The sequence below is a fragment of the Pelodiscus sinensis genome, chromosome 6 (assembly GCF_049634645.1).
Source record: "Pelodiscus sinensis isolate JC-2024 chromosome 6, ASM4963464v1, whole genome shotgun sequence".
NCBI classification, from domain to species: domain Eukaryota; kingdom Metazoa; phylum Chordata; order Testudines; family Trionychidae; genus Pelodiscus; species Pelodiscus sinensis.
In genome coordinates, this window is record NC_134716.1 from 73,624,969 (window position 1) to 73,649,480 (window position 24,512).

Sequence of the window (24,512 nt, forward strand, 5' to 3'; positions counted from 1 at the left end):
TTCAGACTATGTGCTTCTGGGATTTCAGAGCTGACAGTAAGGGATTACAGAATCACAGGACAGAATCACAGAATACTAGTACAGTAAGGGACCTTGACACGTCATCAAGTCCAGTGCCCTTCCCTCATCTGATAAACTTGTGCAAAGATATGTGAACAGTTGCAAGAAGCTGTATATGCAACCAGGGGAAGGGAAGGGGATTACGAACTACAATGACTAAGTTATTTTTGTGCCTTCCTGATCCTGAGTTTATCCAGACAACACTAAAAGTCTGTAAGTTACAGCAGACTCCCAGGGCCTAAATATGTGCTGCAGGGCTTCCCAGAGTCAATGCAATGCTGTGTGCTGAGGCTCTACCTCTAACATGCCTTCCACCTTCAGCATGTCTCCAGGAGGCAGCCATATAACTGTCTTCCAAAATTCAAACATAAGAAGAATCCTCCTGCAATTGAAACTAAGGCTTTAACGAGTCTTCAGTGCCATTCCAGCCCTCTTACTAAGGAAACAGTGACAGGAGCAGGGGTGAGGATCTGACCTTCTTGACCATAATTTGGGATTGTATGGGGCGGTCATAATAATATTATTTTGAACCAAAGCTTTCTCTCATAGAATATATTGCCTGTTATGAATAGATTGGGCTTAGATACATACTTAAGAGAGGTATGAGTAATCAATTTTATAAAATTTCATGTTGGCATTTGCCCTTGTAAATTCCCTTTGCATTTTGTACCACATCATAAAAAATTATATTTGTAAAATTCCCAAGGTAAAAATCAATGTTAAAAATCTAATAGATGAGCTGGAACCTTACTACAGAATGCACCTCCCCAACCAGAATTCTCTGGTCTGGCAACATCCATTGTCCCATAGGATATCAGAACCTTGGTAGCCTAGTGGCAGGAGGGCAATCCAGGAGGGGCCAGGCTGAAGCAGTGGGAGAGGACACTGACTGGGGTTGGCAGCAGCTCCCAGCAGCCTGTGGCACTGGAACCAGACTGAGGCAGCCCCCAGCAGCACAGGATTGGGCTGGTGACAGCCTATAGCAGTGCAGGGCTAGGGTCAGAGCCCTGGGCAGCCTTCAGAAGTGAGGCTAGAGCATGTGGGCTGCTGCAGGGCAGGAGCCTGCACTCTCGGCAGCCTGCAGAACTGGCAACAGCCCCCAGCAGTGTAGGGCCAGAGCCCCGAAGAGCCCAAGGAAGCAGGGCCAGAGCCCGCAGACTACTGTGGGGCTGGGACCAGAGCCCAAGTCCTGAGCAGCTCGACCAGAGCCAGACAGAACCACCAGCAGCCCCCAGCAGCTTATGGAAGCACAGGGCTGGAGCCTGTGGCAGCTCGTGGCAGCATGGGCTGCTGGAACCCAGCAGGCAATTCATCCAGGGTGGCAGCAGCAGCAGGGTCAGTAACCCAGCAGGCAGCAGGGCAAGGCCTAGAGGCAGTCCCCCCACAGTTCTCCCTCCACCTGCCCACAGCTGGTAGAGTCAGCAGCTGTGGGGGTCTAGCGGGGAACCTTCTCTGGTCCAGTACTGGTCAGATCCTGAGGGCACAGATAAGAGATGCCCAACCTGTAGTGAAAGTCAGGAATGCTCCTCTGAAATAAAAGCAGCAATGTTGATTTATACTAGCTTAGGATCTGGCCCTATATATCAATAATTACTGGAAAGAGTAAAACAAACCCTGCAGCAAGTCATCCTAACAGAAATTTAAATTCCATACCTCATATTTAGCAGCAGAATTCACAAGTTTATGCTGAATTTGCCCTTGCATGCTTAAGCAGATGGCCCTGCCCTGTAGGCTCACCAGGTTTTCTACTCTTATTTAGACTTATAATATTTATGCTCTTAAGGACCAACTGCTGAAAATGTAAAAATACAATCCTGCTTACAATGCCCCATTTGGCTTGTGAATCCAAAGGCATGTTTTTGAAAAGTTGACCCTACAGTGTTTTACAGAAATTGACAAGTGGTAAGAAGTCAACCTCACACAGGAAATCAATTAGTTTACTGCAAGTGTTACAGCAGTATGAAGAATCATCTGAATTTAATGAACTGTAGCTAATGTGCATTATTGATTAACCAAAAATCTTCCTGTTCTATAACATTCTTATAATCAGACATTCAACCTTCCTTATTATTGTTCTGCTCTTGTATCACATTAGGACAATAAAAGTAGTTAAAGGGCAACTAGGTAATTTTGTGTGGTTTAGCTAGCAGAAATAATTTGTCACCTTCTTGTATCTTTTATTCCATCTACGAAGTCACCTTTTCTAGGTGTTGTTTTTAAAATTCCAGATTCCTGCATTTAATTGACTGTGTTCAAGCATTCAAGTTTAAACATGTGTGTAAATGACTAAATATCTAAAATTAACTAACACTTCTGTGGAAAGCTCCCAGTTGTTACTTCTACAAGCTGTGCTCCATTAGTTCAAGTGGTAGACATTCAAGCTGTGGAGCTTTGCTGATCACTTATGAACAAGGGATCAATGCTCTTTAGTGACTTAGTTTTCTTTTTTTATAATTGTCTAACTTTTTCAAAATGCATATTTGTTATTTTTATTGTTTCCTTGAGGCTCCTGTATTTTTATTCGTTAGTAGGCCTCCATGTAAAGAAATTTTACCCAAATTGCATGAGTGCATTCACTTTCCTTAGCTAATAGTTCTACACTCTAGTAACCATCTCAATTAAAAGCTCATTGGACCAATTCGCCTGGGCTTATAGAACATATCTGATGTTATCTTCAGAATTCGTTAACACTTTGCGAAGTCCACTTTTTAAACTTCCATATTTCTAAAGAATATAGCCTAAGATTTATCTATTCGTATATTCCAAATCCTTCATTTGTTTTTGTGTGTTACTTATGTCCATTAAGAATGTGTTCCCTTTTCTTATTTTCTCCCCATCTTTGCTTGCTTACATTTCTCATTCCAGTTTTGTGTAACTCCTATCTTTGTCAGGTATTCCAGCCCATTCAAGTAATCATTATTGCCTCCGCTCTTTTCACTGTACATTCCATGTATCCATCAGATAACTATTCATTCACAACACAGTAGTGCCCAGGGGCCCTAAATAATATTGAGTTAGTGGAGTTCAGCATTATGCAAATATAAAATATAAGAAAGTTCCTGTCCTAAACACCTTATAACTATAGAAGGCTAAGATGCAACAGGAGGGTGTAGAAAACAGAGATAGGAGGAGGTAGAAGAGATGAATACATTGATGTTAAATTAAAGTTAAATATATTAGCTAAGTCTAAGCTTCAAAATTTGTAGCACTGCACCAACACTTCCCTTGAAGTTAAAATGGTAACACCCACTGAAATTCTCTACCTTTGATATTCAAGCAAGTTCTAATCTATCAGATAGTTCACTGTAGCTCTAACAGATTTATTCACTTTGTAGATTGGTCTTTTTTGCAATGCTGTGTCAGATATTTTTCTCAAGGCCATTAAAGTATACCTGTGGCTCCTCTGGTGAATTATAGCTATGTGATTGCTGCAGATTTCATAGGCAGGATTCCCTTTAAAATGAAGCCCATTACCTAGGACTCTCAGTAGGGCCAGCAATGCAGGGGACTTCAGCAGCTCTGACGCATCACAGAAGCAGTTGTCAGATCATAACAGGTGAGTGGGGACTATGAAATCTGCAACTCCATGGACTAAAGTGGCTCTCCCACCTTGCCGGAATGTTCAGCAGTGCAGTGCCAGCCTTTGATTTGTGGTAGCAGGCATGCAAGAACTGCATTGAAATTATGCAGTCGTCTAAGGAGGGATCAATTCCATTCACCACAACACTCATTTAGGGTCCTACAGAAAGACTGAACCCTCAAGCTTTAACCAGAGACACGTTTTACCATCATGCTTTAACTAATGCACCAAATATATTCCTACCATTTTGTCCAATGTTACAATAATGCTTTTACAGCCTACTGTCTCCTACATATCCTCTATGGCACTTTCTGTTATTGTTAATATTTATACTACAATAGTACACAGAGGCTCCATTCACAACTGGGGCACCATTGGCTAGGCATTGTACAAACACACAAAACGAGGCAATTGCTGATGCCAGGAATTGCAGTATTAGCTTCTTTTCATTTCACAGGTCTCTGTCTTTTACTAAAGAAATCATTCAATATAATGTACATATCACTGCCCTCCTGCTTCACAACTTCTCAAAATGGTTTTGAATTTTTTTCTTACAAGAGTGTGGCAGTCTGGAAAAAAATATTGAGCCTAATCTTGCAGGCCTTCTCCCAGGAGTAAACCTGACTATGGTGGGTGCATAGGTGGTAAAGTCACTAGGGTCTATGCTTGCATTGTACATGATTACTGCCTCAGAAGATGTGCCACTGACATTTTTTAAAATTCAGTCTATTTTAAACAAATGTAATTTTAAGAGTGATACTGAACAGTCATATTAATGATTCCCGCAAAAGTTTAATCTCTGTTGGAAATGGAATTTTTTCAAATCAGGTAAAGAATTGGAGAAAAAGATTAAGAAATAAACTTGCTACAAAGGTATTAAATAACTAATAACAAATATGGAAGCTCTCAGCCACACTCAAGGACTGGTCCAAGTCTTGTTAAAGTAAATGGGAATCTTTTAACTTAATTTCATCAGGCCATAAGCTGGTCAATTTCTGTTATATAGATAAGGTCTGATCCTGCAACTAGATGTACAAGTAAATCACTCTTCCACCTGGAGCCCTAGGGCTGACTTCAGATAAGTTATTTTATTTAGTGTGTAACATTTTCTCACATGGCTTTTATAAAATACAACCCCTACAAGGAATATGAAATTCATAGCACTGGGTTTAATTGTCTTCATTAAACTAGTCTCATTGAATAGTTTATTGATAAGGAAACAGAATTATCATTAAGTTTAAATATTGAAGTGTAAAAATGTATAACTTTGGTGCTATATGACAAATTATGTGGCTGCTTTCAAATCTTTATGGAACAGCAGCAGTTTATTGTACATAAAATGTAAAGAATTCAAGCTTCAAACAACACAATAAACAAGCTTCAAGCTCCCACAATAAACAGACCATTAGGAGTTAACAGCTGTAGGCTAGGTCTAAGTTGGTATTAGATTCACATATCTTAGCTTTTCCTTTTTCCAAAATCAATATCTTCAAATAATAAATGAGATCCCAAAGGGTTGAGTTAAGCTCCAACCAGCACAGAGTAACTCTGCAATTGGTCATTGACTCAATAATGCAGGTGAGCGCCACACTGTAGAACATCTTTAGCACACTATAATAGAAAATTAATAGTGTTCAAATCAGCAGTGAGGTTACCCTAAGGATTACATAATAGCTTGGGTTAGAACAATGATCTAGCTCCAAGAAGTGTAAAATGTCATAAAACTAGAAAGAGAGAGAATATCTATAACATTATACATAATTTGTGTAGTGTGCACTGGTTTATTAAAAAAAATGTTAAACAACAAAATTTCACATTATAAAAGTGTAGTGTTGAAAATACTGCTAAAAACCGCATTGCAGTGGTGTCCATAAGACATATGAAACTCATATCGGTGTACTTTCAGTAGTAAAAATAGAATACAAGAACTTATTTGCTTTAGAACTTGCAAAGTAGAGAGTATAATATTTAATTAAATATTGTGAAGGTAAGACAGCATGTTCTCCATGATCATGTATACATTCTTTATAAATATACAATATCACTGACTAGATACCAATGAAAATTATAACTTTTCTTTATAGTCTGTATAACACCTTCCGTGCCTTGCAGAAACTCATGTGTGGTTGTTATTTTGGAATTAGTATGAAAACCTGGTCACAAATGCTCAAGTTTTTGAAGGATGACTCTCCAAAAAAAAGGATAAATTACTAATTTATATTTACATTAGTTTGCTGTGCTCCAGTGGCACGAGAGACTAATAAACATCCAGAGACAGAGAACAACAGTATTTCAATACACCTAAAGCAATGTCAGAAAACTTCAGAACTGCAGAGCACAAATATCTACCTATTCAAAAGAAACAATAGACTACATAGCATGCAATAGAATATCAATTATTCATCTATCCATTTTTCAGTACCAGGGAACACTTTGGACAGTGAAGGGCCCAGAAAGGAAATGTAAAAAGATGTGATTTCTTAACTTGAGTAGCATTTAAGAACAGGTATATACTCAAAAGAGTATTTTAAGCATTACAAAGTAAGGTGTTTCCATTATAACAAATTTTAAGGAAAACTACTTCACATCCTCTTCTGAAAAAAGCACCATTAAAGACACAGAATGCCACAAAGAAATTAGATGAATTCAATACTTAATGCACAGTATGAAATAGTGGTTTTAGCTGTTTTGTGTAATAACTTAAAATCACGTCTCTAAAATATATTATAGGATACTGAAGGTCATCTTTTCTGCCAAATTAATAATTTGTTGCATTTCTCAAACTTTCTCTGAAGGTCTCTGCTGCTCAGAATTCAAATATGGCTTGACAAAATAATATGGTCACTACAGGATTAAGTTCAGACTTACCCCCAGGCTGCCACTGTACCATACATTTGCCCAAACAGAAAAGCTGATGCCATTCCTCACAGGCAACTGGTCTTACTTTTCAGAGGAGCCATGTCCTCACCGAGCTTGGCACCAGCTGCAGGAATAAAAGATCAGTGTGAAGATTAAAATCCTCTGCTGCTATATAGTGTCTTCCCTGTGGTTCTTTTTCATAGTGACTTGTGCCATACACAAAATGGCACCTCTCTTTCAATGCAGAGAGGTCCAGGCTTTATATACCAAGCATGTGTATGTGAGTATTCCACAAAACACTAGTTCCTTATCATGCGCTTGTTAGCTTGTCCAATCTATGGCAATCACTTCGGTCCCAGGGGTTGAAAGACACAAGACGCAGGGAAAAAAGGGAAGCAAAAGCTGAAGAAAGATCAATACTGCACTGTGAAACAAGAAGTGTAGGCTATTTACTTTTCATTGATCTGATGATGCAGGAGAAACACCTCAGACTGGCATTAAATTGAGGGAATACATCTTCTGTGTTTTTTCACCTCAAGGTCAAGAAAGAACCAAAAAAGAAATTAGAGCAAACAGAAACTAATCACAGGAGTACAATAAAACTATTAATCCACCTTACATATCCACATGAAAACAAATAATTCAGCCTGAATAAGGTTCAAAATAAAACAAACACTGCCAGCTATTATCTGTTTCTACTTATACCTATACCACCTGGAAAGAAAGAAAGAAATAGGTGTATGAAAAAAAAATCCATGGCAAATCGAAGTTTAATGTTGAGATGGAAGCTCACTCTAAAATTGCTTAGCCACACAACAAATATCCTGAATATAATTAGAAACATACATAACATTCCCATTGCAGGGGAACTTAACTTTTCACCCATATTTATTTAAACAAATATTATTGAACACACACATCATGTTCTGAAGGATTTATCACAGTATTTTATACCGTCATTGTGTAAATTGACAAATTATAAATGTTCTGGTGTTGATTGAAAGGGTTTTTGGGGGGAAATGAAATAAGCCACTGAACTCCAACTAGAAAAGGGTCACTATGGAAATTTACAAAGCCATATGAAAAGATACTGTAGAATCAAAGCTTGGAGGACCTCCCCTCCCCTCCTTCATCTGAGGAAACAAGGGTGAGCAAAACCTTAACAAGATTTAGAAGCTCTGTTAAAATAAGTGTCCATGAAAACTGGTCTGGAAATATTATGAGACTCAGAAATTGTGAGATTCTAGTCTTTCCCAAATTGGCAAATAAATCACAAATGACCTTTTTAGCCAAAATTAGAAAAGATAGAGAAGCCTTACACAACCTCTTGATAGACTACTATAAGCAGGCACAACACTAAGATATCAGGGCTAGCATTAGCAGGCATGAGTTCAGTATGCTAAAGCAGTGGCTCTCAACATTTCCAGACTGTTGTACCCTTTTCAGGAGTTGTATTTGTCCGGTGTATCCCTGTGTTTCACCTCACTTAAAAACTATTTACTTACTAAATCAGACAAATACCAAAGTGTCACAGCATACTAGTCCTGAAAAATTGCTTACTTTCTATTTTTACCATATAATTATGAAGTCAGTTGGAATGTACATACTTATATTTCAGCATATAGTATATAGAGTACTATAAACAAGTCACGGTCTGTATGAAATTTTAGTTTGTACTTTGCTAGTGCTTTGTATGTAGCCTCTTGTAAAACTAAGCAAATATCCAGATGAGTCGTTGTACCCCCAAAAGTGCATGTACCCTGGGTTGAGAATACCTGAGCTCAAGAACCACATCCTGATAAGTTAGTATAGAGGCAGCTCACGTCTCTCTTCTGTTGGTGCCACCATTACATGGAGCACCATGTCCAAGATGGGTCTGTGAACTCAGGAAGGAATGTTCCAGATAAGACTATCGCGAGTGCTGCAATCCAGCCTTGGGGATTGCAATTCCCATGCTATCTTGCTGAAGGAACAAAAGACAGGACTATGCAGCACTTTAAAGACTTCCATTTCCAGGGGATCCAGGAAGTGCATGGACTGGCCTCTATGTTTTGTGTAAGAAAGTAAGATCCTGGTAGCCACAATTTTGGGGAGCTGGCTGAGAAAGCACACACTCACTGAGCCAGCACAGTAATTCTGCTACAAGTCACGTGAAGCTGGAGCCTGAAGGTAAAACAATATAGAACAAGACTCATGATAAAAGAGTGAGAGTTGATGTCACTGACGGTACAGAAACACAATGTGCCAAACAAAAAGTTCTTGCCCTAAACAAACTTGACGTTACTGTCAAAATGAAAACAGTGGCCAGTACATTGATCAAACTGGCATGTGCCAATTTTAATTACTGTACTACACGAGTTTGGAAAACTGATCAGAAGGGGAAAAAGGAGGGAGTATAAAAAATTAACTTGAAGACTATATGAAGTCTAAGGGATAGCATGTAAGAAGGCGTGAAGTCAGGAGTGGAAAAAGGAGACAGGGAAGCTCAAAGAGATGCTCAGGATGGAAGTGTAAGTGGTATACAAAGAAAAGACAACTAAGTTGTAGGAAGGAGTGGAAATGAAAGGGAGGAAAAGGAGGACAACTTAAATCTGATAGGCTGTGTCTAGACTGGCCATTTTTTTCACGGAAAATCAGCCACTTCTCCAGAAATACTTGCCTGCTGTCTACACTGGCCGCTTGAATTTCCGCAAAAGCACTGACGATCTCATGTAAGTTTGTCAGTGTTCTTGAGGAAATACTATGCTGCTACCGTTTGGGCAAAAGTCCTTTTGCACAAAAGGGCCAGTGTAGACAGCTCAGATTTGTTTTCCGCAAAAAAAGCCCTGATTGCGAAAATAGCGATCGGGGCTTTTTTGTGGAAAAGTGCGTCTAGATTGGCATGGATGCTTTTCCACAAAAAGTACTTTTGCACAAAAGTGTCCATGCCAATCTAGACGCTCTGTTCCGAAAATGCTTTTAACGGAAAACTTTTCCGTTAAAAGCATTTCCAGAAAATCATGCCAGTCTAGACGTAGCCATAGCGTTTCTATCAATTCACCTCTGGGACTAAGGTTACCCAAACTGATTTGCCCATTCCTAATGGTGGTAATTAATGTTCAAGGCAGTCAGGTATTCAGAGAAATAAAAGACCTGGAAGTTAAACATAAAAGCAAACTGCAAAAAAGGCAGCTGAAAAAAATAAAAGTGATACAATATTTACAAGTCTTACATATACTGTAATCTTAACATTTTATTTCAAATATGTAATTTTAACACTTAACCATTCATATTTAAGCATCTTATTAGGATAAATCTAGCAGATTGTACCACAAAAAGTTATGAAAATTTTATATATATATATATATATATATATATATATATATATATATATATATATATATATATATATATAAAAAAATTATGCAGCTAGAAGGTCGTATGTGGCTGGTAAATATTTTGAATCCTTTTTATTACTACTAAAAGGTTTCTGAAAGGATTGTATCATCCGTATTTTAGTATTTGCAATTAAAATTAAACTTTATTGGTAGTTAGTTGTCAGAAGAGATGTTGTAAACAGGAATAAAGATTTCCCAGTTTCTTCTGGTTGCAGTGCTACTACCACTTAGATTTTACTGAAATGTTGTCTCTGTTGTGAATTTCTTTTGTCAGTATAGTTTCATACTCTGGGCTCATTTTTATGACCTAAGCCTTCATAATAAATCTTGTTTCAATGCTGCTTCCACTTTGTACAGTGGCTGTGGATGACCTGAGGCAGCGATTTGTATTTATTTATGTGTATAGCCTGGCATTTTTGCTGAGATTAGACATGAATTTTGGTAGCATTCCATTTCACAGTTTAGTACCAATTTTTATCTTACTGATTCCAACAGGAAATTCTTGTTTGGTCTTAGCCAGATGTTTTCAAGGTTCGGAAATTTACACTTCATAAGCAGTTATGGGGGTAAAATGGTGTTTATGTACTTGCCCTCTTACGGTCTTCATACTGTACTTAGAAAAAAGTACTAGACATTACATGACTCTGGATTATGCATTTGTAGAAAAAGATCAAATAGTTCTGGGATATTACCTTCCTCAAGTGGCTTGGGATACTGTTTCATCTGTGTGTTCTTATTTTATTTTTTAAAGTAAATTCTATAAAACATTGTTTGATCTAAGCAGAAATTTTGTACGGCATCCCTTAGGTATTTATTTTTGTCTGCAAGTTCTTAGGATACCACAGGAGCTGTGCAATAATAGATATCATTATACAACAAAACAGATTTATAAGAAAGGATTAAGTAGTCTTTGAATCATTTTAGCAATAGGTAGAAACTGTATGAATGACAGTGGATACCACTTGCCTTTTAACATCTCTATTTGGAACCACATCCCATTGACAAAATGTTTGTTATAATATTTTTGTATGTAACTAACAAAAAATGGATGATCCACTGCTTCATGTATTTATGTTAATGATGGTGCTGATTAATCTCTGACAGTTGGGATTTAAAGTCTGGAGTGAAGTCTTGGCCTGACACTAATGGCAATATACCTGCAGACTTCACAGATATGAGGATTTTACCTGAGTAGTTTTTTTGGTTGAGGACCAACTTTAAATGTATATATTGATATATTTTGAAAGATACTAAGCTAATTTCATCCTTTATGGTAGGTATCCTACTATCTGATACAACTAGTTGACTTTTTGCCTCTTTACTTCAGTGGATCAAAACTAGCAATTTTTTAAAACCAACACTGCTGGGATTTCAAATGTTTGATATTTCTTAATGTTCTAAAAATGAAAAATAGGTTAATATGAAAAAGACTAGACAAATTCTGAGATATTTTGAAGTTCCATTGTTTAAATGAATTGTCCTAAAGTCCAATAAGCTCCATAGTTAATGATGAATCAATTACAGCTTCTGTTATTTTTTTAATGAGAAGTAATAAATTTCAGATACAAGATAAAACAGTAACATTTGAATTATTTAAAAATAAGAAAGTAAGATTTAATTTTTATGGAGCTTATCATAACACATTTTTGCTCCCCTTTTTCCCCAGTCTCATTTAGGAAGATAAAATCAAGAGCGAAGTAAACCCCCCCCCCCCCCCCCCATCTCTGCAATGGACTTTTGAAGTCTGTACAATTTCAAATCAAAAGAAGTAACTGGAATATCACAGAGATAACAACAAAAAAAAAGCACGGTTTTGTTGAAATAGATGCAGTTTGTTTACAGATTGATAACATGATGGATAGTAAAGCAATTATTTTATATACATAAAAAGATATACAGCATGCAAGTGTCAAAACATTTACACAGATTGCAGACTTCTTGCACACATTATAAAATACTTCCTTCTCAGAACAAGTGACACAGACCAGAGTGTCAAAACAAGGAGGGAGGAGAAGGAGATGCCATGCTTTAATGTTGGGGATCTAACAAAGTTACAACTGCTGCAAATTTTCGCTAGATACTTTAGATCTGGTCCAGCTGGGACTAAAGCTAATAGAAACACTCCCATTCATTTCAATGAAGGCTTAAACAGGTTCTTATAACATGGTAAATAAAACCCTAACTTTTCATATAAAAGCTCCCAACATTTGGGCAAACATTCTGACTTTCATCCTCTACATTTTTATGCACTGTGCAAAAACTACATTACAGATTCTGCACTCATTCCATGTGAATTTTGCTCTTAGTTCCTCAATGATCTCTTTAGTCCATTGGTAATAATGAGTGAGATGAATCAGAAGTCAACACACTCAGAGCTAAATCGCTGTACTGTCATCTCTTTGTATAGCTGAGCCTCAAGCCATACGTATATGCCAGCAAGATAGGCATTGATCAATGACGTGTTCGAATGAAATGTTCTCAAAACAAACTCACACACCTTAAATAATTGAACATTTCATACTTTGTACAACTGGAATAAAGTTTTCAAACACCAGATTGGTATTGTTAAGTATTTTCTCTACCTTGGAGTGTCTATATTTTATGTGTGTGAGCGTGACGAGAGAGATTTTGTAAATAGCAAACACAGATAAAGCAATGAGGAGTCCTATGGTGCCTTAGAGACTAACAAAAAATATATATAGTATCATGAGCTTTCATGGGCAAAACCCACTTCCATCAGCTGAGTTAGAGAGGAACAACAGAAACCCAGCTGTTTAGAACAGAAACCCTTCAGAATGAAATAAACTAGAGGAAAAGGTTACTTTTGTCTTCAAAATGGTGAAAGCAGGAAAATATCAGTGAGTATTAGAGGTCTGTTAACTGAGAAGAAGGACCCTGAGGACAGGGCTAAAGCCGAAATATGATTTGCATCAACTACGTTAATTGCACAGCTGAAATAAAAATAGCTTATTTCGGCTTTTTGTGCTGTCTACTCAGCAGAAGTCCAAGGTAGAGCATTCTTCCTCCAAATTCTCTTACTCCTTGTAAAATGAGGGTTACAGAAGTCAGAGTAAGAAGTCCTCTAGCTCAACATTATTTTGACATTATGTCGAAATAACTGCCTGACGTGTAGATGCAAACTATGTTATTTCAGAACAACATCAGTTATTCCGAAATAACACTGCTGTGTAGATGTACCCTGAGGTTCAAGGAGAAGTGCTTTTAAATATTGCACTGAAAACTAGTTGGAGTTTAGCTGAGCTGGGAGAATTTAAAAAATGTATCATGTTCCCAGTTTATTTGTTTTAGTTGCTTCAGAGAGTTACAAGGAAACTTAAGGACAAAATAAACTGCACAGGGCAAAACAAAGTGTGTGATATCTGAAGAAGGTTGCCAGGGTGTTATGAGCCAGATTTCCATCTCTTTGAACTGCTAGGGTAGTGGGCAAAGGTGCTCATCTGCTACAAATTCCTAGAGCATTTCCCTGATATAGGGGAACTCTCTCAAAGGAAATGATGGGCTCACCAGCCACCCCACCTCTCTAGCTCACTGCTGCAGGTAGACATGGAGAGCTGAGCACAGTGGCAGATTGTGTGAGAGAGACAAAGAAAGAGAGAGGAAGGTGCCATGAGGTAGCCCCTTAAAAAAGGATCAACTAACAAGCCAAACTTTTGAATGTTTATCCAAAATTAATCTAATTTGTCTGTGTGACACCATCATATATTAATGCAGAGCAGCCCTTCCTTACAGAGTACTGCTTATTTCTAATGTAGTCTTAAGCTACTTAATAATGCAAAGAGAGGTTACAGTGCAGGAGGTTACTTAATTTCCGCTGTCATCAGAGGTCTGTATGCCTTCAACATTTCTCAAATATTAAGTATGTCAATTAATCCTTAGAGCACCTTTTTTTTTTGTAAAATGATGATGCCTCCAACAATAAGAATAGTGGTAGAAATGTAGCCATGTTAGTCTGGTGTAGCTGAAACAAAATACAGGACTATGTAGCACTTTAAAGACTAACAAAATGGTTTATTAGATGATGAGCTTTCGTGGGCCAGACCCACTTCCTCAGATCCAATAGTGGAAGAAAATTGTCACAACCATATATACCAAAGGATACAATTAAAAAAATGAACACATATGAAAAGGACAAATCAAATTTCAGAACAGAAGGGGGATGTCTGTATCTGTGCAAGTTTCTTCATATGGTTGATGGATTTCCCCCTTCTGTTCTGAAATTTGATTTGTCCTTTTCATATGTGTTCATTTTTTTTAATTGTATCCTTTGGTATATATGGTTGTGACAATTTTCTTCCACTATTTGATCTTAGGAAGTGGGTCTGGCCCACGAAAGCTCATCATCTAATAAACCATCTTGTTAGTCTTTAAAGTGCTACATAGTCCTGTATTTTGTTCCAACAATAAGAGTCCCTGAATAAATTCACAATGCTCTTATTTGCCAGAATTATATCAGAAATATGAAATTGAGTTTATTTTAAGAATGTTTCAGAAGACTGAAGTCAGCCTCAACAGTTTCAATGGGATGTAGTATTTTGCATATAGATATTAAAACCTCTGATGCTTGAGAGGGGGATGAAAAAGAGGGAAAAAGTTATATTTCAAATTTGTTATGAAAGTTAAACTTCCAGTTTGTAAAACAAGCCAAACACTGACTTATTTTTACAGACAACAGAAGTATATCAGCTGCTTTATAACCCTATCCCCCCTCTACCCTCAAAAGGTAAGGTTGTTGCTCAAAAAGCATAAAACCTACACACCCTTTTCCAAATTTCCTGGGGAACAGGTAACTCCAGAATGCTGAGACTCCCCTCAAAATGGCTTACACTAGATGGAGTACAGGATTTGTAATACTAGTCTTTTGTAATGTAAGCTTTTTGAAATAGTGTTGTCCTTTCTCACATTTGTAAATGTCATGGTATACCGTGCAGAATTACAATCTGAAGCCCTAATGGTATTCAAGGTATTCAAGATGGCACTGAAGCACACATTTAAATAAATGCGTAAGTAGTCCAGTGAAAGCTAGTGGGCCTATGCATGCAGAAACACCCTGAATCAGGACCTAAATTAATAACAAAATTCAGGATCTCCCAATCCCTACCGCTTAACAGCTTTTAGCAGGAACCCTCTTCAGCAATTTTAAAAATTGCTATATTCATATAAAAGTGACTTTAGATTTTGTATGTTTCATTTTAAGTAATTGTTAGTCTCCTGAAATTTAATCCCAGAAAATATTGGGGTTCAAAAACCTGAAAAATAATCACTGCACTATTTTGCATGCATTGTGTAAAATGCTTCACTATTTAACCAAGCTCCAGTATGTAAAATTCAGTTGCAAAGTATTTATCCATAAATTCTTGTGCAATGTTGTCATTAAATAGTTCCTCTGTTTTGTCTCTCAGGTTTTAGGTTGGTTATTCTTTTTATAAACAAAAAATGTAAGGGAATAATGCTCAGTTATTCTTCTTACAAATGGGTGTTCAAGTACATCAATAAAGGTATAAGTGAATGCCCATTGTAAGAAAAATTATGTGGCATTATTCCCTAATGGATAAACAAAATTATCTGTTCTTAAAATCAAAGGTAATCTCTTTTTATACAGTTTAAAATTGTAATGCTCTCCAGGGTCACTGTGGATGAAAGGCATTATGAGAGACACAATTTATTAGCATTGTTATTATTAAAATGTATTACTAGATGGTCAATCTCTTGAATTCCATTAAGCTCCAAAGTTACAGCACCTATTATCAAATTATATCATTAAGAGATGTATTTACCAAACATAACTGTAAGTCTAATGTGATGTAAAAAGACTAATTCTGCTAGAGTGCTCTAGGTAACAGTATTTGAAAGAACAGATCACTGCATTATGTCAACACAACAATTATCATTGGGGATGCACTCTAGTATAAAATCCTATTTCAAGGCACTTACACATTTACGGAAAAACATGACTGAAATTCTCAGTTGAAGAAGATTAACCAAAAGGCCTTTGGAAAGAGTTGTTTCCATCACACTCTCTTGTATGGGACAGCTCCAGGATGCCAGGTTCAAATCCTCTTCTTTGAGGAAAGCACTGTTATCTAAAGCTTGTACCATTGGAATACATCATCTCAAAAATGTTTAAAGTGACCAAACCAAGAAACTGAGGAAATGTATCCTATTTCATCAGCTGAGGAACTAGTAAGATCAGGATGATCTCTCAGCAGGATATGGAAACTTGAGGAGAAAGATAGAAAGGGTTTTGATTTACAGGAGGAAAACAGAAGACAAAGCGGAAGGGCCATTCCTCTTCTTGGATGATCTCCTGGAGAACTAAGCCCATTACTCACCAAACCACAGAAGCTGAGCATGCCACCAGATGCAGGACCCATAAGGAAAAAGTTGAGGCCCCCATTATCCAGTAGATGTTTAAAAAAAAAAAAAAAAAAAAAAAAAGCCTACATGGAGCAATAGAAGATTTGGGAAAATTAAAAGAATTAATTGACCAAGGCTTGATAGAAGCCTCACAAACCAAGAATTCTTGGAGTGAACCTCAGACTCCATTCCTGAAAGCAGTGAAGTTGAATCCAGAGGCATCAGATTCAAGACATTGGTTCTGAGTAGACAAGCTCCATACTAGGAACATCATTAAATATAATTGGAAGTAATGCTCTGCTCTGGCAAGTGAAAAAGGGTAACGAAGGAGGAGATAGAGGGACTACATCTATAGTCTACAACTAGAGTCCACTAAGAGAGTCTAAATTAATAAAGCAAGTTGCATTGAAGAAGTCATAAAGCTACGCTAACTGCAAAGGATAACTCCATAGAAACCAACTGTACTTCCAGGACCTACCTCCACTGACCTGAAGACTCTGCTGTTGGCTCCTCTTTTTATACAAAAGTTGTATACTTCCTTCTGGAGACCAAATGAGAACCACAGAAAACAATATCACCACATTTCCTACACTAAAACACATTTCCTTAAAGTTTTAGAGAAATTAAATGATAAAAATCACCTGGTCAGACCTCTTGGACTTCTTGAACATACTATGTTGCGTGTGTAAGTAGTAAAGCAAATGAGAACAGATGTGAATGCAGATTCCTTACCTCTTCCAGAAACAGAGGGAGGCAGGTCCCTTCTCACCCTGGCTTGGGTAAGCAAACCTACCCTTCCTGAGGTGGTTCGGTGAAAGTTGCTCCTCTTGTTTTCATCTACTTTGATAATTGAGTAAACCTTATTTAATGCATTTGAGAGTGATCTCTAGATGTGATAGTCTGAGGAGGGTGGGGTTTTGACATAGCCATGTATTCAGAGTCAACCTGAAAGCCTCCTTCCTTAAGAAAGCCTACAAAGGAGCCTACAAAGCCTCCTTCATTAGGAGAAGTTGAACCAACGGCTAACCTTCTTTCTGGTTTGGGAAAGTACATTAATAAACAGTATGTCTCCTAGGAAATGCCCTTTTCTTAGTCTGTTATGGCTTGAGGAATGCAGATACACAACTATCATCTTGCTGTTACAAGATGGGCTCCATTTAAAATTCAGTTTTCCCAAACTTAGCAACCACAAAAAATTCCAATGCACCCTCAATATTTGCTAAAGTAAATATTTCATAGTGTCCTGCTAACCAATATAATCATGAAATGACATAGGCCTAAAAATAAATCCATCACAATAAAAGACTAAGTTAGAAATATAGGTCAAGACAAATTGTGCAGGTTTCTGATCTCGTCACAGCAGTTTTACACTATGTAAGATAACTGCTTTCAGTAATCTAATGGTTCCAATTTAAATTGGTATGAGATGAGAATTTGGCCCAAGAATTTTAAACTCCATGGAAAATGGGTGTGACACCAGAAACCAAAGGTGCATCTACACAGCACCTTTACATCAAAACAAACTATGCAAATTGCGTAGCTTATTTCAAGGTTATTTCAACAAATCCCTTAACCCTCATGGAATGAGGGTTACAGGAATGCCGGAATAGCACACATATTATTTTGAAACATATATCGAAATAACTGGTGTGTTTAAAGATGTTGCATAGTTGTAGCCCAAGTGCTAGCTCTGGCCAAGGCCAAAGGCATTTACAAAGAACTGAGAAATGCACAACAGAAATCAAATCAACTTAGCTATATGTTAGTTTTATTCAAAATAGGTATTAGTCTTGAAAGAATGCATTTACTGTTTAGACTATTGCATACAAACCACTAAAGAACATCACAATACAAAGTATTGGTGAATGGCGCTATCACACACTGGAAATGCTATGTACAGGGAAGCACCTTTCATGGTTTGGATGCAGGAAATTTATCTTTTTGCTGTTTGAACTCTCACAGGACAAGAGACAATGAACTAAAACAGAGATCCCCAAGGTCAAAGACAAGTTGAATGGACAGATTACTGCACCTCTGTCACCTTTAGAAACCAGAGATAACTCGTTTATTTGTATATATTTGCTTGCTTTAAGCTGTAAATAGTTTCTTTTTCTAAGTCAAAACTTTAGATAGTTTATTACATGATTTGCTACAGGCATTGTCTTTGCCATAAGAGCCGAGATACCAATTGATCTTGGTAAGTAATTGGTCTCTTGGGACTAGAATCAACCTCAATATTTTGTGATTTCTGAGTTAAGTCACCACTGTTCACTACGTCCAGGTTGCCTGCATGGCAAAATATTCGTGAGCACCTTAGGGGACTGTCTGTGACTCTATGGTTGCACTGATATTGTTATCCAGAATTTCACATTTATTACTGGTTGGTAAAATCTAATTATAGAACACACCAGTTTGAGGTGTCTGCTCTGTTTTTGACGATCCTGGCACTGAGACTATTTCAAGAGAGAGAAAATAATGAGTGTGTTCTACAGACTTAGCTAACAGCCATCTGGCTTTTGGTCCATGTGGTAGAGGCTCAAGTTTTAAACTCCAGAGGTCCCAGATTCCACTATTTCAAAGAGATTGCCTCATAAGGCATTATATGATTTCCATGCTCCTGACCAGGCCCTGAATTTACATCCTTTCTAGAAAAAAATTGCTATGTAAATTATTTTTCATATTTTACATGTGAATACAGAGGAAATTAGTTTACTATAAATATTTCTGCTTCTATAGTCATTCCTCTCCCTTCTGTTGTATGCAATCTCAGTTATTTAGTGGATACATGTCCCCACTTAAGTCATCCCCTTCGCCTGTTTGTTTTACTCTTTTCTTATCAGGCAGCACACCAACAAATTAAGGCCCTGATTTAGAAATGTATTAGCACATTAACTGCAAGAGGTGATTAACTGGGGGCCTAAATAATTTTTATCATTTATCTCCAAACACTTTCGATTTCCATTCTCCTAACAAGCTGGCCAAAACAGAATTTGGCATTCCAGGTACAGTCACACCAGAGACACTATTGCAATATTTTGATTCAATGCATCAGTTCTACTTAAGTTAGGGAAAATTAACCTTATTCATGTAGTTCTTTAAGCATTGTGATCAAAGTTATCATAGTATATCTTTTCTTCTTGAAACAGAATTGAAAAAGGTGTTGGCAAAGAAATGGTAAAAAGTTTTATGTTATCAAGAAAAAGGATAGTTCCAACATTCTCAATTAATTTGTGATTACTGGTATTTCATTTTCTTTTGAAAACGTCCCCATCACTATGTCATGATTTAAGACATTTTATGAATTAAATATATATTTCCGGACAATTACTAGGTTCATTGTTAATCTAAGCCCATCAGTCAGAATGTCTTATCATATTGTGCCAAAGACTTGATTCAGTAATAAAGGAGACTTCATGGTTAGATAGTCAGCAAACACAAGAATATTCAGCACACTGATTTTAAAAGATTCAAATGGAATTTGAAACTTTTACAATCAGGATTTACCTCTAAAGGGGTTGTATTAGGGTAAAATTAAAGACATATGATGAGTAAAACCCAGGTCCTATGTGCTTTCTAATTATGTACATAAGCATGCAACCATCCAGCTAGGACAATATAAATTTGCACATATATATTACATGTTACAAAAGAATCTTCCTCTGCTACCAGCACCAGGCCTAGGGTAATAAAGGAGACTGCTCCCATGTACCAATGCTTTGCTCCCGACCTCAGCTGGGTGGTGGGAGGGTTGAGGTAAGGACTTTAGCACCACTGCTTTTAAAAATGTTCCCATATCACTGTGACTATTTGTATCTAGGAGAGGAAAAGTAATTTTCAGCTGATGGATTGTTTGCAGACCATTTGCTTTGGCTATTTGCTATTAATTTGAAACCCCTGAGGAATATTAAGTCATCTTTGATCTAGCCTGATTCTAGGCTGTTTCGGGGGCAGAAAACAAACTTTCAGAGCAGTTCAACAGACACTGCTTTAAGGTATGGTAGATCAGTTTAGGCTCCTAGTGGATAATGGTGCCATCAAGGTGCTACAGGCACACTATACTTCTACATTTCCAACTATCAGCCTTGCCCCAGCATGATCACTATAGGATTCTTTCAAGAAGGCCTGTGTTTAAAAGTCTACAGTTGTCCTATGAAATAACTGCACCGGCAAAATTCTTCCTGGCTGGTTGACTGGCTAAGGGCTTTACCACATCTAGCACTATTACATCCATTCAGAGATGGCATGGAAAGGGTGGAAAGCTCATCCACCGTATTGCTTAATAAAGCACTACCTGATATGGCAGTTTCCTTACATATGATAAAATATCTTGTGGGTGTTCTTTGACTGCAAATCTGTACAATCCTTGCTTTGTGCAGTCTGTTTGAGTCAATATGTATATTTTATACTGCAGACTGGCAAACCCATTCAGAGTCTTTTGGCAGACCAGTAACATTTTATTTGCATATTTATCATGCAAATGAACTTGCAAATAAAATGTTACCAGTCACCAAAAGCTCCGGCCCCCAAAACCCTAACTTCTACAACCTGTTTATTCCCCAGCTACTTTCTTGTCTACTATCAGCAGAATTAGGAAGCCCTGTCAGCAGAGATAGTCCTGTGAAGCCAGGGAGAAGTTCACACAGGAAATTAATATTTGCTGACAATTCTTGTGGATGATTTAGTGGAATTAACTAACTCATAGGGACTCGGGGAAAATGCCAACAGCATCTTCGCTGCCTGCCCTGATTCTGGGGAGAGCTCATCTTCCCTGCAGGCTTTAGGACAGAGTAGCCTCAGTCCGGGCCACTGGAGCTGCCACCACCAGCCACACAGTGGCTCCAGCGCCAGCTCTCAGAGTCACCACAGCCTGGCAGCCATCAGTCCACAGCCCGATGGTTGGGAACCGCTATTCTAGTAAACTGAAAACCTTGCTCTTTTCGCTGTCCACTGAGTACTGCAGGGTTTCCCATTTTTAAAACAAAATTATGAGGATTACAAGGCACACAATCCCATGGGTTTTCTTTGGGGGGAAAGACACTAAGTACAGCCCATTCTAGACAATATAATAGAAGATCAAATACTACTGCACAGTGTACTGAGGTTGCACTTTCACATATTATCTAGTCAAGGTCAAGATTTAGAAAATTGAAAAGAGGCAGCTTACATCTTGCAGTCCATACTCATCAAATATCATCCTCACTAAGTCACATACTCCCATTACCTTCATAATTGACCAGTGAAGTATGGAAATCCAGTGTTCATTATCATTTATTTTAATTATGGTAGTGCCTTCAGACCCCAACTAACAATAGAGTCCCATTGCACTAAACACAGTCAGACCATATCCCAAAGAACTTGTAATCAAATTAGAAAGATGAGGATAGAAGCAGAAACAGACCCAGTACTCACCACAAGCTGGGGAGTTAAAATCTACCTTGCACTAAGTGTCTGTTGGACTTTGCTGCCATACACTAAGGCTATATCTACACTGCAGGTTTCTTGTGCAAGAATGGCCGTTCTTGCTCAAAAACTTGCAGAGCATCCATACTACAAGCCCATTCTTGCACAAGAAAGTTTACAGTAGATCGTCAGAAGAAAGGGCATTTTGTGCAAGAGTTATTCCTCTCCCCACGAGGAATAAGCCTTTTTGTGCAAGAGCTCTTGCACAAAAAGGCTAGTGTGGACGGGAACAGGGGTTTCTTGCACAACAAAGCATCCACACTGCCATGGACACTCTTGCGCAAAAGCACATCTCTTTCACAAAAGCACACAGCAGTGTGGACATGCTCTTGTGCAAGAACTCTTGCACAAAAAGTTCTTGCGCAAGAAGCCTGCAGTACAGACATAGCCTAAAAGTCTCCTAGTGGGCTTTCCCCTACTCCCCATTTCAAAGTGGAAGAGACCAAAATACACTAGAGAAATTTTAGTGCATATCAGGTAGTGCTGAGTCCAACAGACACTTAGTGCACCAACAGGCTTGTGAGAGGCAGATTTTTTACATCCCAACTTGCCATGAACTAAGTGTTCACATAAGTAACCCCACAGAATGATTACATAGTTTTTCCCCAAGGTCACACAAATGGACAGTAAGGGAGCCAGGAATGGACTACAGGTTTCCTGGGTCCCAGCTCAGTGCTCTGTAATTTTGACATGAATAAGAATTAGCAAGCCAGGCACAAGCCTACTTGAATATTAGCTTTTCTGAGTAAAGACGAAACTTCAAGTAAAAGCACTAAAAAAGAGAATGTCAGTCACTTACCAGAGCCACTTATATTAAACAAAGCATGTGAAGGAAAGTGCTAAAACTAATGTGTATTAAAAAAACCATGATGTTTCTTTTCAAAACCCTTCAGGATTGGCAGATTGCCCAGAAAGTCCTTGAAAACAGAGCCCGCTCTTACGGACAGACACATAAGAAAGGCGGACCTGGTAAATCCACCCTTTTAGATCTCTCTGCAGTCCACTCAAGGATGTGCTCTGACAAATAAGAGCAATGTCTTTGAATAGCTGGCACAGGCCGTGGTTTGCTCATGAACATAATGATAGATTGCTTTTAAACTTGCCCAGCACTGGATTGAGATGACTGGCCTATGTGGCTTCTTACTCAGCAATGCTGTGTGTGTGGTTTTCTCCTTGTTTTATCACTGTGTAGTTTTCACATCCATAAGGGAGATTAGGGTTCTTTGGGAAATGGAAATTGTTAATACACATCCATCAACACAGAGCAGAATGAACAGAGATAAATGTGACACCGAATGCATTTCATTTTTCACCAGATTCAGAAAGAAAATTATCTATTTTTCATTCCATCAGCGGAGAGCTAAAAATATCCCTGACTTGCAACTGTTCTTCCTTGTGTATAAACACAATTCATATGTCTTAATTCATTAGACTAATGTGTTTATAAGGCAGTTGAAATGTCAAAGCACTGCTGGATTTAGTATAAACTTAAATTCCATTACCTGGCAGGCATTAATTGCTTATGGAGCATAGGGATTCTTCCCAAGGGTCTTATATGTTTCCTTTTGTCATTTTGCTAACTATTCTGTCTAGACGAACTTAAAGCCCTTAATCCACCATAGGGATCAATAAACTGCACAATAATTCAGTCCTAATAATTAGCTTTCACTTAAACACAAATGGTCATTTCATTGTGAACTGCAGTACAAAATGATAATGAAATAATTAAAAAGACAGATGAAAGAGTGACTTAATAGGAAAGAGGCCTTACTGTTCAATTAGAGACATTACCATTCAACCTTTTTATTACTGCCACAACCTTTCAATTTTTAAAAAAATAATACTTCAAGCTATGCTCATTTAACACATGACAGTATCAGTATTACATGAATAGTCTTATGATGAGAAGCTCACACTAGAAGAGGGATGAAAACCAGTTGCCTAGTTGAAACCATTACACAGATAAACATTTAGTGCTAAGTCTACAAATTTTATATAAATTATAGTATGGCATAAAAAGGTTTACTTAAAACAATTCTAATAAAGAGGATGAGTTCTGTGTGGCCCCTTTGCAATGGCATTAGCATGTTACCCTTATGAGAGAAGCATTAAGGTAGGTTTAAAAATAAATTCTAAGACTTTAACCTTTTTTCCCTGTTACCAATTCCCTCATATATCACAAAGTGCTAAAATTCCCTATATTTGCTGAACTAGCAATTTAGTTATAAGAAGTCCAAAAAGGCACAAAACTTCATTAACCTTTTAATACAGCCTCACAGATGTAGAATGATAGATACATTTGAAGCCTCATGATCAAAGCAATGGCCTAATAGCAAAATCTTTCACTTTACCTTTACTATGTCCTGCTTTCATTTTAATTTCTACTGTATTCTTAATATTTCTCATTTCCAGACATTTCAACAGCCTTGCCTGCTGCTGGTATGGTTGCACGGTTGTTCAGGCACTTCTGTCTTCTTCATTTATGAGGAACTAGTCTTAGCTGGCTACAACTGATCCTCAAGCCCCAACACATTAATCTTTATCTATCATACAGAGATACATTGCTAGACTAGTATAGTGACAGCACAAGAACAGCTGGTACCAACACAGCACTTTCATTGATTCAGTCACACAGATTCTACTCCAAAATGAGATTGACAAGTCATTGCCAAATTAGGAAGAAAAATGTACATTACCTGGAAATCAGTCATATATGAGCAGAAGTTAGAGATCTTCGTAATACTTAAACCACAGAGAGAGATTTTTCCATATTTCCCCACAGACTACATCAGTAATTCCTC

General features: G+C 37.7%; 1 long non-coding RNA gene across 1 annotated transcript in view; it reads right to left on the reverse strand.

Annotated features, from left to right (window-relative positions):
- LOC142829746 (uncharacterized) overlaps window positions 1-24,512 on the reverse strand; it is a 310,346-nt gene that overhangs the window by 180,111 nt on the left and 105,723 nt on the right. The window contains exon 2 of the long non-coding RNA XR_012904488.1: window positions 6,509-6,623. This is a non-coding gene — a long non-coding RNA (uncharacterized LOC142829746). The remainder of the gene's footprint in view (window positions 1-6,508; window positions 6,624-24,512) is intronic.